We start from the raw sequence: 16,621 nt of genomic DNA on the forward strand, positions 1-16,621 counted from the left end.
CTCACTGATAACTGGTTTTCTTAAAAAGTTACAGCTGTAAGTCTAAATCCCTTGAGTTCTTTTAGTATTGTGCATGTGGAAATGCTCTTACTTTTACTATTAAACATAGCCGTGAGTTCTGTTTTTTTTTTTTTTACAATTTGATGTCATCAAACATTTAAGTGCTCTCCGATTACGATCATTGACTATTTTTTTTTGCGGCTACATATATTCCTCGAAGATGATGGTTCACCACTTTTGATAATGGGTTGGAAGGTTTCTAACCCAATTTTGGTAGCTTCAGCAATGTCCTTAGTTATTCTGGTATTAATCACTGCAGTTATTATCCAGTGATGTTAAGTTAAATCCAGGTGGTTACTCTTTTTTTTTTTTGGCCAGGCAGTGTACATCTATACATCAAATCTGAACCTAATATGATATGTATTGTAGAAATGTTTATGATCCACATAAAACTTACAAATTTAGCAAATATTTGTTTCTGCTTGCAACCAACTTGCGGTTGAATTATGAGGTTGAAAGGCCAGGTAGAAATCTGACTACCAGTGCATGTATATGCAGATTTACTGTCACTGGGGTACAGTGCATGGAACCTTTTAGTGTGAATTTATGCATTACCTGAATTCTCTGAGTTATCGCCAACACAGTCCTGAAGAGAAGTCTTATCAGGTAACGCAAATGAAAAAACCTGCGGCCCACACACTGAAATCAGTCCTCCCTTGAATAGACCTCCCAAGCTCTATTAGTGGCAAGGCCAAAGAGGAAGAAAAGGAAGCTCAACCTCTGTAAAATATTATCAATTATGGCTTTAAGGGAGTCTGATTTAACGCGTACCTTCTCATTTTATTTCAGTGTCCTTTTTTTTCTCCACACCTTTGCTTACTCTATCCTGAATAATGCTCTGACCTAATGTTATATAAGAGGACTGACCTTTAAGTAGACAAATCTAAGTCTAATGAAGTGCTCTTTATGTGGTATGACATGAATAGATATACCAATTATATAACTGAGATACCATTAAGTCTAGCTTATACAGCCTCACCCAACTTTTCCTGGCTTAAAACTTAAACATAAACATAATTATGTTACTCAGATGCTTTTGTGACTTCTAGCATGTTTAATGCAGCATACTGTGTCACTGTGAGGTAAAACGTCGATCAACAGGTAAATGAAAGTCTACTTACTTCTTTTTATCATCCGGAGCCTTTTTTCCAGCTACAAGAAATAGAAACATATTCTGCCAGATGTAAGAAGTACTACATCACCCGAAATCTATCTCTCAACATCAAATACTCACCACTGTGGGCTGAAAAGGCGGCCGTAGAAAGCTGTCAGTTTCATTCTTCTTAGAGAGCAGCAGCTGTGGATAGCTTGAATTAATGTCAGCTGGATCACTGTTACAGCTGCATTTAAAGCCTACCGGGTGACTGTCTGAGATGAAAAAAAGATGATAACCAACAGGCACTAGAAGGACAAAAAAGTACTGTCGTGAATGCCTGAAACAGTACTTATTACAGTAATAAAGACATCACATGTTTTAAACCAAGACATAAGTGTCTCGCTTGGTTTTAGTTCAAGTTAGATTCCCTGGCTGTAAACAGTGGCTCTCTCCCAATTAAACATCTTGCCAACTCAGCCAAGCTGGTTGTGGATAACTGTAATTAGCTAGAATTTGGCTGATAAAGTAAGTGAAATGACTTAAACACCTCACTGGAACATCTAATATCAAGGGCATAATGCCTCTGCTGTTTACACAAGTCGTGCAGACATATCTGATGCAAATAATAATCCAAAGAAGTTATATACTGTCACAACAAATAACTAATTAGCCATGATACCACCTCATCAACAGAAAGGGCTGTAGCGTCTGAGCATTTACCGACTGTGAGAGAATGTACTAGAAGGAACATTTAACTGGATATGTGACAATCTCCAAAAGATAATATTAAAAAAGACTGCCATACAGAAGAAGAGGAGTGGCTGTTTCTGTGTAGTCATTCTCAGTACCTAGTCAGTGGGTCAAAACAATTTACTGCACACTGACTGGCGGAGCGGATGTTCACACTTTTCCCAAGCAAAGTTTGTTGTCAGTAGTATGTTAGCCACTTGTGAGCAAGCTGAGTCAGAAAAAGATTATTTGTCAGAATTTGATTTGTTGCAATAATTTGTGTTTATGTTTGTTAATGGGGAAGGATGAGGGTTTAAATTGGAGCAGCCCCTGCAGCCTACGGCTGAAACACGCTGATCAGCATCTGAAAAGGAAGCGCAGGGATTGCATTAAGTGCAGTGGACTTTGATACGATCACCAAGATCATCATCTCATGGCATCATTTGACCACCACACCAGAGTTTCCTGACCATAAACAATGTAGATGGCCCAAGAAGAGTGGGAAGAGAAAAACATCATCCTCATTTGTAAAGTCACTACTTACTAGACCTGTCAAATCAATAATTTGAAGTGAAAAGTACAACATTTCTCTGTGACACGTAGTAGAGAAGAAGTAGAAAGTGGCATGAAAAGGAGAGACTCAAGTACAAATTTGAGCTACTTGAACTTTATGTAATTATATTGCTTAGGACCAGAGTACTTTGATACATTCTGCTACTGCATGTGAGGCAATCTCAAAGTAATATTAAATAAAAAGCAGTGCTTGACACTGTACCATGATCCAGAAGAATCAGCTCCCTTAGAAATGTAGCCTTGAAAATGTTGAACTTAAATGCTTCATTCTAAGACTGATAATGCCGGACATTGCAAAGGATTAACACACAATGGTGGCGCTGACGCTTCTGACACCAGTGCTGTACACTGAGCATCTTGAAATATTGATTTTATCAGTAAAAACTATATCAGTAAAACTGGTAAAATAGCGTGTATGTGGCTCAGCTCTGAGAAAGAAAAGCTACCAGGCAGGAAAAACCCAGTGCTTTTCAAATACAAAACACTTTTTCTTGGTTGTGCAGGTCATTCCACCAGACAGACCCTTTGTTAAAGAGACACTTCCCAAGGGTAGTACACTATGCACGGCCCACAGGAGTCTCCCTGAATGCAGAGGAGAGCGGAACAAAGTCGTGTATGCTGACATTTTTGTTAATAAGGCACATTTTTGGAGAGACAGCAAAAAATGAACGCTTTGGGTATTTAATGTTGCATTTGTGGGGGATCATGTGCTCACAGTTTTAATCCAAAGTTACAGTCCTGAGAGTATTTTTAAGCATTGCTATAGCTCGCTTTGCATCATTTGAAAATGATTAACTATATCTAATCTAACTATAATTTGTTGATGCAATATTTTAAAAACATAATTAATATGTGTAAGGAGGGATGACTAAGAAGGAAAGGGGAAATATGACAAAAGGCTCTGGGCTGGAAGCAAACCGACAAGTCACTCATAACATGCCCTACTGGTTTGTGGGTTTACAAATATTAAGCCACATGCATCAAATTCTATGTATTCCATAATCCCTGCACGATCAAGTTTTTCACCCAACAGTAGTGGTCTTGCGCAGTATTTTGTGGAGTGGTCGCCGCTTGTTTGTTCCTATGTATGAGGACTCACAAGCACACAAGTGACACAAGGATTTCAAATTATTTACAGTGTTCTACAGTGGGTGGTTAAGCACCAACAACATTAGCCCTTTTCACATGATGATATGCCAGCATTCCTCAAAAGAAAGAGGCATGATGTGCAAAAGAACAGCATCGGTGTGTAGTGTGACATTTTGCGTATGTGCCAGGCAGAGCTCTCTAAAAAAAATGGCACGACTTGGCATCCATGTTACATGGAGGCTGATCTCTTCCTCTGCTCGGACAGTGAAAAGCTCCCGGATGTCGTTGTGTCCCCAATTTGCATTTCTGGTTGCGGTTCGTCCTCTTTTAGTTAACTGCTCACTGCTGCCAGCTGCTTTTTATTTCCCAGTTGTGGATGGCAAACATAATATGGCGTCAAAACATCACACCCCTGTCCTGTCGTGGCGCCTCACTGGCTCAAGCTCCTTTTTACACACACCAGTTCAGCTTTTTCAATACCTCTGCTGCCAGATGAGGGGTGGAACAACAATGACCCCCTATTCTGTCTATACTGCACGCAATTCAAAGGTCTTCAGTTGTGTTTGTAGGCCCACTGAAGCGAATGGTGCTGTGCATTTGAATTTGTACTGTGGACTTTTTTTAGGCAATTCACTTCTCCTTGATCCCAATTTAGATTTGATTACATGACACTTCTGTAATGTAGGCAAGATGAGATGTATTAGATAAAGTCCTACACTACAGCGCACTGTTAGAGTGACATTTTTATTTTAAATTGTAATCTCTTAAATTCAGATTTTACACGTCGGTCTTGTTTTCATTTGTTCTGTGATGTATTTAAATCAGAATTACCCTCTGAAATAGTGGATAATGTTGTTAAAGCTCTATTTAAAATTTCAGGGGACACCCAAACCCATCATCACAAGCATTTTATAACACTTCAGTGTATTGTCTCTAAACCTCTTTGGCTTCACCTGTTTCTGCATTGTGACCCCTCAGTCACACACAAGGATCTCTTTACAGCTCACTTCACATTTCATCTCCGAGCCGGGAACATAAGCCAGACCGCTACACTTGCTCTGTTTGCTGCGAATGCTGAGGCAAAGGGACAGGAAATCATTGCCATCAAAACAACGCTGGCAAAGGTCAGTCAAATCAGGGAAATTAAATTAGTCACCTTGAAGAAAAGCAGAGACCTTGTTACAGATGTAGTGAGTAGGATAGGAGGCAGGGACCCTCGTAAACTCTGCATGATGGAATGCATTTGTTCAGCCGAGTGTGTGTGTGTGTGTGTGTGTTGTTTTTGTGTTTACTTGCTAATTAAGGTATGTAATTGGGCCATTCCCATTTCTTAATTAGCATTACAATAAAAAGGGATTTAAATGATTGAATGCAGTTGATATCCCCTATTAAGAAGTAGATAAAAAGAAAAATCAGCCAATCTACAGTTTTTGTTGCATTACACACATCCCTATTTAGCACTGCGGGAATTCCCACAGCCCATTTATCAGACGTAAATGCTCTGACCCAGCCTTTGCCAGCTAAGCATTATACTTTATTTGGCCCCAAGAAAAAGGTGATGCAAAATAAGAACTTTGGAGCTGAAGGCTGAAAAAATATTCAACATGGGGATATCTTTTAATAGCAGTTGCATTTCATTTACAGGCAACAGTGTGCAATCTCAAATTCCAGAAAGGTCTTGTTCATGCTATCACTGGAAAATATGAGGAAAGGTTGAAAAGGTCGCGATTGGTAAATTTGTTCCCATTGTAGGAGACACGGAGGAGCTACTGGGTCTTTTTGGGGGAAAAGACCCAGCAGCGGGATTCATTAGACAGGCAGTTCATGTGGTTGTTAGCTAGGTGTCATTATGACAGATACGCAAAGGCTGCTGCTGTATTCATAGAGTCATCATGCATGTTTGCACTTATCACACACCGTAGGAGGTATGAAAAAACTCAGAAGCACTGTGGAATTTGATCATGCACAAAACCATTTACATCTAACTGGCTTGCTAACTGAACCTGTGTGATTTTTTTCAGTGACTTAGAACAATGTTAAGTGAGTTATACTGTGGTAGAAGCACAGTAGTCAGGAACAGTTGTTAGCCTTGATGTGTCATAGAACTGACTTTGTACTTTAAAGTTGTAGGATGTTATTAAAAGAAGAACCATAGCTTAAGAACGACGTGTTGCTACACAGGACCCAGTAACCCTGTCAAAGACTTTGAATATGTGTTTTCAAATCTCAGCTATTTTTCTGTAATATTAAATACTCAGCACTACATCCGAAGCAGTCATAGTTGCAGTTTGGAAATAAAACAGAGACATCTTGAGCTTTTCTTCTTAACACTCTGCTCCATCAGGACTGAGTGGGTGTAGCTTGATCAGTTTGATTGACAGGGGCCCGGCAACGTAAATTAACATGACATTGCCGTTTTCCAGGGCTGTGTGGCCCACTTCAAACCAGTGGGCTGAACACATCCAAAATAAAAAAATAAATAAAAATACAGAACTCTTATCATATGAAACAACCAAATTAATTCAAACTTTGGTCAAAAAAGTTGTTTTCATGTTGGACCCCATTGATAAGAATGTGAGAATGTTTTTTCCCAGCCTCTTTAATCATAAGAGTAACACTAACCTCACACCAGCTTCATTGACCAGTGCTTGGTGATTCAAATGATCTTGCAATAGCTACAGACTCCACACATCCACATTCCTACACATCTGAATAGTAGACCAGTGACTCCTAAAACAACATGTAAGACAGCTGGAGTGTATCAACAACAGGCTAACTGGACCTTTGTTTTAACAGACCCTCTGTGTCGTGTGGTTAACATTATCCATCACGGTATGGTTAGGCACCAAATTACTTAGCTAGCTTTTAAAAAAAAAAAAACGTCATGGTTTGGAATAAAATAAGTGCAGTCTTCAAGTAACCAAGATTATGCATGTATATAAATCAATATTAAGTTTTAGTATTATTATTATTTTAAGTCAAAATAAGCCAACGTTGACTTTCAGTTTCATGCAGGACATGAACAACGGACTACTGGGTGAAAGTCTGGGTGTGTTTGAGCAGACCTCCTCCATATCTTGACTTTGTCACTCTTTATAATACGTCCCCTTACTTCCTCCACTGCTCCAGCCATAATTACGATGGCCACCAGATGTTTAACAATAAATGTAAAAATGGGTCATAATCAGCTACTTGCACAGATAACCTAACAGCTTTTCTTGGCCTTTTTCCCCTCCTTTCTACAATAGTTCAACTAAAGTTATTATACATATACCAAGTATTTCTGAGGTAGTGTCTTCAAAATAAGCCACTAGACTGTTCAACCAGTTGACAGCTGTAGACATGAGTAATGACAGATAATGTATATCTATTTTTTGAAAGCATCTTTCCTATTCTGCAAATCATTTAACAGCTTTTGGATAAATCGTGCAGACCATTTGTAAATGTTAGTTTGAATAAAAAAATTAAGAACATTTAATGATCTAAAATGTACATTTTCGAAAGCATGACATTTGGAGTCTAACACTAGAACCGGTGTGACATTTTTACCAATTAATTGGCAACACTTGTCACATAAGCTTGTCTTATTCCCTGCAACCTGAAGTGAAGAAGAAGAAAGTGTAGTTCATAAAGCTGTATTGATTTCATATGGAAAGCTAATGGGTATAGAATAATGCAGTTTGTGAGGATGAAGTTTATTATTTGTGGGTGGGTCGAACAGTTTGTCACTCAGTATGAATCGCAAACTCAGGAGGACAAACTGATTACATTATTTCCCAGTTCAGTGTTCAGGATTAAATTTGATTTAATAACTTCACAGGAGAGACCACTTTTACATTTGGGTTGCAGGAGGTCTGCTGCATTGGACGGATGAGCTTCTCATTCAAAAATAAATGATTCCTTGACAAAATAGCCCAAAGCTTCAAGTGCTTAATCATCAGAATATATTTGCAGACAGTTGTGGTGCTGGATATGATGGTGTTTTTATGAATGCTAGTGCTGACAGCTGCATATGACCCAGAGTAGGAAATGAAATACAATTGGTTTGAACCAATTTTACATATCAATTTAAGCATTCAAAGACTCTAAGTGCAGCATTTTGAGTGTCTTAAAAACTAAGACTACATTGTCAAAGGAGGATGTTGCTGCATCCCCACCTACTGCTGAATGCTCAACTATGTTCACCAGATGGTCATTAACTCTGTTTTTGTTGTTCAGTGCTGGATAGGTAGTGGTCCTTGTTAATGAGAAAATGGCGGCCTTCTGCTGCTGAACATGACGAAAGCACTGAGGGTGAATCAAACAGTGAAGCTTCGGCACTTAAAACCAAAACATTGAACCGTTTGCTAAAGTGGAAACTGTCGAGATGGATTGATAATTACCTGAGTGTTTGTGACTATAAGCAACTCCTGCCACATTACACAGAGTAATTTGATCCTTCTTTGATACGAGAAAATGTATTTTTGCAGCTTTAAATGCAAACTTAAGTGAGCATGCGTCTAAGTCCCACCTCTAGAAGCATTTTCAGTTCTGGTTTAAATCTCCAAACTGAAAAGCAATATCTCAGAATCCATTTGGGTCATTCTGACAACATTTGGAGGGAAGATTTATCTTGTTACTGATTGTCTGACTGAAATTAATCTACCAAAAATACTTTAAAAAATAATACCAGACCTGAACAGAACATACAACAAATTCTGACTTTCTTTGTTGTTTACACCTACAACCACAATGACTTTGAAAAATATGAAAAAAAATGCCAGCAGGAGTTTAAATTGATGTACGGCAAGAACAAAGGTTTACTGAGAGTGTGCTGAAATCCTGTTTTTTGTAATTTACATTCACGTTATGTGAAGGTAATTCTGATAAAGACGAGCTATGCTCCAGCAGGGACTCATTACCTATGTTGTTAAAAAAAAAAAAAGCTTGAACCGACTGAATGTTTTCTTATTATGCCAGAAAGAATACAGAGAAAAAGAGGGGAGAGAAGGCCAGACGATTATTTACAGCTTATTAGCCAGATGCAGTGGGGCATTACTTAGCTCCATGCTGTGCAGCCTGCCATCTTGACTGCATCAAGGGATCTCACGGCAGAATTGTGACATCTCCAGCACATTGTATGTCTTTGCACTTTCTTCCAGGCAATGTGGATAGATCTCCAGGGATGGAGAATGACCAACTTTAACTAAATGTCCTGTGCAGTGGCCCAGAGTAGCCATTTAGGAATGCAGTGTAATGTTCCCTCTGGCGCACACTGCCTCGCCAATTAGAGGTCAGAATGGAGGTACTTGCGCAGAGCACCGTGTAGATAGATGATGTCATTGTTTGGGGATGAACACAAAGCAAAATGAAGAGTCATGGCTCACTGGATTCCCAAGTGCAACTCTTTTTTAGAAAGCTCAAAGTAAAGGCAGAGGCTTTTCTAACAGTTCACCCTTGGAGAAAAGCAGCTGTGCTCACCCAAAGTGTCGTTATTAGGCAGTTGTAGACAAGCACAACTTTGAGTAAAGAAATAGGCAATTCCCCTGATGGAACGTGCTGCAACTCATGTTAAGATGCCACAAAAACAAGAAATGTTCCATTATATATGTGGCTTTAACCCAAACAGGCAGCTGCTGTGATGTGTCTTTGGTATGTGAAAGCAAGCCTGTTTTGGGGTGGACTGTAGCACTTTGTTTACTCTGCCTGAGGACACTGGCTATATTTGCCTGAGGCCCACATAGTCGCCATGACAAGTTCAAATAAGGACATCAGAACCACCCAAGGCCAGACTGTACGTTTTACTTTGGGTCAACTTTGTGTATCAAACCGCTCACATGCTAATAACAGCCAAGCACACATCACAGTGCAGAGACAAAGGAGGAGATGATGTTTTATATTTAAACAACTTGTCACATTCCCTTAGTATCAGTGGCCAGTGGCAGATACACCTGCAAAATCCAGTGCAATCAAATACAACTGGGACACTCAATAATTCTATGACAAAGATTTTAATGTTCAGTTTTGACATTTTCACAGAGGTATTACATAATGTTTAGTAATACAGTACCACTAACTTTGATATCAGTAGTAAACTTTAGTTGAATTAAAACCTCTTTGTACAAAGTCAGAATGTTCAGTTTTTGTTGATACGCTCAAAGAGGTTTAGAAGTGAGATTAATTTGAACCCAAGACACCTCGCACCCTACGTGATAAATGCGAGACCAAGCAAGCAAGGAGTCTAGTTTAATCACCACGGAATCACAGTTGAACCATCATCACAAATTGTTTTCGCTTTTCAACAATATTTTAAGGTTTCACACAGAAATCGTGCTTTTTATGTCACGGTAAGAAACAACAGCATCAGTTATTTTAGCACGTGCCCCAAATTGACCTGTGTTCAAAACACATCCTCATGCCTCAACCACTGAATAGGTCGATTGCCAGTGACAAACCTGAAACAGACCTGAACAAATGAAGGGCAGGTTAATTGAAGCGCCAGTATGGGGATGTGAAGAGGTCAGCAGTCAGTGAGCACATCAGGGGCAGCAGGGACAACTGGGATAACAAGCTAACGTGTGCTATCTGGTGGTATCCACCAATAACACTCCACTATATATGCAAGTATGAGAACAGCTGCTTTCACCATGCAGTGGGTTGTCTACGAGAACGTGTGGATTAACAGCAATTAACAAATTAGTTCTACACTATTTTTGGCTAGATTTTACCTTTTTCTTTTTCCAAGCGGGTCAGAGAACAGGATATTTAAAATGTCCCCACCAGGAGTGTTTCCATTATGCTGGGTTTGTGGAGAGGCTACATTCATGTCCTCGTAGTTGAAATATTCATGTAGAATTTAAACAGCATGTGCCACTTTAAAGCCAAAGAGACTTGATGCCATAGCTGAACAAAATCCACTAGTGTCATATGAATTCGTGCTCTATAGTGACCATTTCTAGTGACCTTATAAGTGCGGCTGAATGTCGCATCGATATCCTTTTTCTCTCCACTTTCCATAATTTCACAATTCCATTTCAACTGGCGGACGTTGTGGAGGGATCAATGTGAGCAAGTAGACACACAGAGCCAAGCAATTAGCAGCAGGGCTAATGTTCCTCAACAGATTTTTTTATTTGGTTAGAGGAAAGCAGTAACACAGTATAGCTAATTCTCTCACCACCTGTCCTCAGTCAGTGAAAGTCTGGAGCATTAGTATGCCTTTAACCAACATTTGATCGTTCCTGCAGAGGTAGAGCAGGCTTGGACATTTAAACTGTCATGTCTCGCATTTTGTAATATTTCAGCCCTCCCCTTTTTTATGGTGTAGTAACAGTTTTGGTAATGAATGCTTGAAAAACACTGACTTCTCAAAAGCCTTAAGAATAAAGTCTCTTTCATATCATCCATCTAGTCCTTGCATTGTAAATACTGAATAACTCAATTTTTTTCAGGTGCACAAGCCTGTGCATGCTAGTGACTCAAGACATACTAATTTGAGAGGTTAAAAACATAAAATTTCTGTCAACATTTCAAACAAATGGAGATGATACTTTTAAGGTGCACCCTTACGTCTACTACTGCCAGTCTACTACCTCCAAAGCATACTGCAGGCACAGGAGAGACCAAAGAACACACTGCTGAGTTGCAGAAGTTTGTTTTGACTCATCACTTCCTGTGGTGTGACCGGTCAGAAGGATTTCATTTGAGCTAATAGTGAGAATAAGTTGCTTCTCACTGGTGTCTCCCAGATTGTGAATAAGAGCTGATGTAGTAGTTCAAGTAAATTAACACCTTTACTGCTTTCGAGGGTAGACTGCTGAGATGAAATTATTGGATGATGGTGGGTGGAGTGGCCACATTTTCACAGCCTTATCCTAAAGAACTCTTTTAAATTACTACTGTGTCTCTGATGATTCTGATTTCAATACAGCTTTTGTAATACAGCTTTTGAAAGCTTATGCTGATTTGTGTTTATATATACACATTTCTATGGTAAAGTCAGTCGGCGATTACTCAGTTATTAACAAGACAATATTACAGATACAAGATGAAGCTAACAGAACAGCGGGATTCAGAGGAAATGTAAAATCAAAGAGCTTTAGAACATCATCTTTTTCTAGCTTGCATCATGATTTAACACCATTTAATAGTTTTTCTATTTCTGGATGGAGAGGTTTGGTAGGTTAACAAAGGGGGGCACGTGTTGTTCCCTTTGGCTAACAAGGTGGATGCTCCCCCCCTGCATAATTTCTACTGGGTTTGTATGTATGAACAGATTTTAGGCCACTTGGCAGTCAACACGAGTTGTAAACATAACAGTGACATACTTGGTGAACTTGTTGCAGTTGCATATCTACATATCCAGTAGGAAAAAAGCAGCCTCATCATCATGTGGGGTCACGTTCTGACCTGACTAAAGTCCAATATTCACTCACCTTTCTGTTCCCCATCAACTCCTGAGTGAACAGTGGTTCTTTGATCCACTACCTTCACTAGCAAGTTGCTGCTGTTTCTGCTGTTCGGTACTTAGCAGGTAGCAGTGGGTGCGTTAACTAAACTGCCTGCTGTGTCTTGACACAACACTATGCAGGGAGAAACCAGATCATTAAAGTTGTCTGCCATTAAGACAAAACAATGAGCTGGAAACAGCTATCAAGCTCCATAAAGCTGGGAGTACCTGTAATTAAATGTGGGTTCCACACTGCTAATGAAAACTTTCCAGCCCAGTTGCCTGAATGAGAGTACTTATCAGACATGTTAAAAAAATGTAATCTTTCACATTTCTTCGGACACTATGTTTAATTTCCTGCAGTGACAAGGCTGTGCTCATGATCTGGTAAGGTTTAGGCACAAAAACCACATCTGACCAGACAGATTTGCATGTATTCCTTTTGCAAAAACGTTTTTTCTCTGGTGACTGCGCTGGAACTTTCACATCACACATGGCTAATTTTATCTTATCTAAGTATGAATGTATTGATTACAGCAGCTTTAAAGACATTTAAATATGTGAGGTGTTTTATGCATCGGCAGCTTCATAAGGCAGAGGGAGCCGTGTTTGATTTGAGACGGATACCTGAACATACACAATGTAGCGCTATTGGTGAGCTCTACTCTTACCCAATCCTTTAATATCCATACCGCTGTCTCTTTGTGTCTGTGACTGCCTGTTTAGATAAACCCTCCGCTGACACGCACTGGCATCACAGGTTTTCTTTTCCCCTGTCTTGCCTTCTGTGGAAGATGCACACTACCTTAACAGAAAGTGAATACTGCCTTCTGTCCTTCTGAAAGAGCATCGATTTTTACTTTGCAGCGCCCAAGGTCAGCGCCAAGCACAAGCTGGGAGGATCTTATCACCTCAGAAGTACAGGGCTTTCTCTCAGTCTATTTATTGAAGGGAAAATAAACACAAATGAAGCTGAGAACACAGCTGTCTGGCTTATCGTGACCTTGCATAATGGCAAAGCGACAAATAACCAAATGTTTAAACTGTGAGGCGTTTTGAATTAAAAGAAAATGGTACAATGCATTATGACGCTCCATATCTCTTTTTTATGGCTTCTGCTGAAAGCTATGTGTGTCAGTGTTTTCAAATTGCTCGGCGCCTGTTTATCTACTCTTCCTCAGTCGAAATTTACCTCCTAACTTCTTCCCTCGGCTGTTTGTGATATCATACTTAGGCTACAAAAGCCAACACACACGCTGCCTCGGAGGCAGTAAACAAGTAATGGGCCTAATCATGGCAGGTGACAGCGCTTCCAAATTAATTCTTTCCCGGTGAATGACTTAAACTTGCTCCAAAGTACATGAGCAGAATTAAAACTGACAGCAGAACACAGGAGGTAACGATGCAAATTCTCCCAACACAAACATTGCTCATTACATGATTGTGTTCTTGTTATTATGGAAATCCCCCTGACACATACGATACAACACCACTGTGTAATGGTATGAATCATACTGCCGGCTTTCCTTTATGTTTTTTTTGTAGTAACCTTAGCACATTAATGGTATGCTCATGATGCATGATGCAATCCACACATAATAAATGTTTTGTGTTGTGCACGAATTAACTCAATACATACTCTAAATAGTATTTTTGATAATTTAATACATGTATGATTGCATCTGATTTGATTCATAAAAAATAATTCCAAACATAACAACATGAATTGAATAATTTATACAGCAAGAGAGAAACTTTCAACTTGTGAGTCTTAATCTGATATATTGGATGAGGTGGACAAAAGGATGGATAAATAACTGGAGAGTGACTGTTGAGACAGAGCAAAGATGGAATGACACAGATCCATAACCTCCCCCCAAAGTGCTAATGGATGTGTCGACTCATGTTAGAAAACAAGAGTGAATCAAGTTCTGTCAAACCCGATTGTATAAGCTTTTAAAAGAAATAGTCTGGCAGTGCCGGGCTAGCTGTTTTCCCGTTGCCAGTCTTGGTGCTAAACTGCTTAAGCTTCAAGCTAATCTGCAACTTTGTATTTAGCATACGGAAGTGAGTATGGTATTCATCCTCTCAAATTCCTCACAAAAAGAAAGAGTGAATTGCCTTGTAGCCAAAACAAACAAATTTTAAAAGTTTGATGCATCAGTGGTATCACTCTCGTATCACTTTGGCAAAAGTGAAAGTCAACAAGCATATTTCCAAGAACAAAAAAGTCAGACTTCTCAATAATCAAGTTTTCTGCTAAATACGTCTTAATAGCCTGTGTTAATCCATTGGCAATATTTGCCTCCTTACTTTGATCTCCTCACAGCTGGAAAGAAAGGACTCTCACAACTCTAACTTCTTTCTCTCCCGAGAGTGTTTCAAAGTTGCAAGAAGCATTACACAAACTACCATTCTCTTTTGCCAAATGGATTGATCCTCTCATGGCAAACACAGCAGGATTCTGCATGAAGCTGACTGGATTTCCAACTCATCTCTCGCCCTTTGCCTCATGTTGCGTGCTCGCTTTGCACCACAGGTGAATTATTTGCTTCTCATAGAAGAAGAATGGGTTTAGAATTGATTTCTTAATGGTCTGCAGTCGGCGACGCTTACTGGTGATCCATAGTCCCCGTCTTGATGTTATTGAGGAAGAAGTAGTCGAAGATTCCAAGTCTCGCGTACAAGGCAGGATAATCAGGTAACCGCGTGCAAAACTGGTTGCTGGGTATAAATGTCCAGATGCCTACAGTTATTTATTTATCATCCCCACCAGAAGTTCAAGAGAATTTATGTATCCATTGGTTAATCCTGCTTCTCAATTCTTTTCTAATCAAACACAGGAATAAATACATAAAAACACAATGACAAACAGCAGTGATACTATTTCTAATTGATTATCAGTGCAGATTATCAAAGGAAGCGGGCAGCGCTTCCTTCAATCCCCTCTCTGACTCTCTGGCATGACATCAGTGCCACCAGTTCCGACGTGCATGAAATTGTCCCAGTTCTGACATCATCACACTTGAAGCACTATGTTCACCAATAAAAATCATTGAGCTGTTGATGGAGCAAGTTGCAGGTGTCTGATAAGCAGTGCTTCTTTTGAGACACATTTAAATTCCAGCTGAAAACAAGGATGCTTTGTGAGAGGCCCATAAGTGTAGCTTCAAGGATAACTTGGTGGATGTTTAGGCATTTGGAATTATTTAGCCATGTTAGTGGCACGACTCGGTCGAGCTCTTTGATCCAGTTTGAAATATCTGAACAACAGTTGGATCAATTACCATAATATTTGATATGGACATTGCTGATCGTACCAAGAGGGAAGAGACTAGTGACCTTGGTAATATCCTGAACCATAATCAGTTCAGATTTTCCAACGCTTTGGAAAATTATCTGTCTAAAGACCGGCTTCATATTGTCTATAGTGACGCCATAGACTCTTGGCAAGATTTCAAACGTCAACATACCTCCACCTCTATATACCTGTGTGAATCACGCAGTACATTGTCATATTAATACAACATAGTACATAGTAGAGTGTATAAGACTTAACTCACCATTAATTTAGATTCTACACAGCATTTCAACCAAATAAAATGCAATATAGAAGTATGTTGACTATTGGTTTAAGACTTGTGGACCCAATATTTATGTATAATTTCTTTCTACTTATTGGCCATGATGTTTTATTGGATATTGTCAAATACGATACTGGAGCAGCAAAACTCTTTCAGACTTTGGGATTTTTATTTTTGGAATCCAGATGGGACTATCACAGTGTCTTATCATTCATGTACTGATCAAATAACCTCCATTAACAAACAGACAATATTTCCATTTTACAAATTGCGCCGTGGGTTTGCCGTGGAGTCAGCATAATACCCTTCTGACGCTGCCATAATAGCTGTCACATGCAGGTTGTACTTAGTAATTTAATCTAATTGCAGTGTAATGTAACTGATACTGGGGTGGCGTGAGGGAAGTGAGTCTGCAGGGAAAAGGATGTAATTAATGAATTGATTACCGGGGTCTGGATTGACAGTGCAAGATCCTGTAAGATTGGTCGAGGCAATTGGAAGGAGGGATAGGAGCTCAGGAGTGGTGTGCGGATGTGTGGTGTTTCGTGGACTGTACAAACAAGGCAAATGAAATCGCCTGGTGCAGGAAATCTTGCTCTGGCAGTTGTTATAACTTTTCCACCGATAAGTAGTGGCACACACTGTGTCCATATAGGGAGATGTCAAAGCATGGAACTAGATAACCCACACTTGGAAAAGGCACCCAGATGGATCCATGCGTGAAACAGAGTTTCGGGTGAGATGAATTAGGTTTGCTGTAAGAAACGGGTGAATAAGGAGGTGAATAAGAGATGGAAAGTGTGTTATGACACAGCACTGTTCACAGATGTGGCTCTTTCTCTGGGAGTGAGATATCAAAGTAGCCTGGTATCGATCCTGGGAACAATCAATATAAAGCCATTGCACCTTTGTATTTGTTGCTCAGCAGTATGCCTTCCTCTGAAATGGGTGATCGTGACACCAAAACTGATGGCTGTGTGTGTGTGTGTGTGTGGAAGTGTGTGCATGCCCTTGAGCACTTATTGTATGTATTCTTGACAATTATGTGCATGTGTGTATCAG

The 16,621-nt window shown here is 39.6% G+C and overlaps 1 protein-coding gene across 11 annotated transcripts in view; it reads left to right on the forward strand.

Annotated features, from left to right (window-relative positions):
• The window catches only part of ntng1a (netrin g1a), a 270,500-nt gene that overhangs the window by 124,448 nt on the left and 129,431 nt on the right, over nt 1-16,621 (forward strand). Inside the window, exon 4 of one of the 11 annotated variants that reach the window (XR_005071431.1) lies at nt 12,843-12,930. The exons of the other annotated variants lie outside the window; for them this stretch is intronic. The gene's annotated coding sequence lies outside the window, so the exon portion shown is untranslated. Of the gene's footprint in view, nt 1-12,842; nt 12,931-16,621 lie in introns of those variants that run through there. 11 annotated transcript variants of the gene reach the window in all.

This window comes from Acanthopagrus latus, chromosome 19 (genome assembly GCF_904848185.1).
Source record: "Acanthopagrus latus isolate v.2019 chromosome 19, fAcaLat1.1, whole genome shotgun sequence".
In the NCBI taxonomy this organism is placed as follows: Eukaryota; Metazoa; Chordata; class Actinopteri; order Spariformes; family Sparidae; genus Acanthopagrus; species Acanthopagrus latus.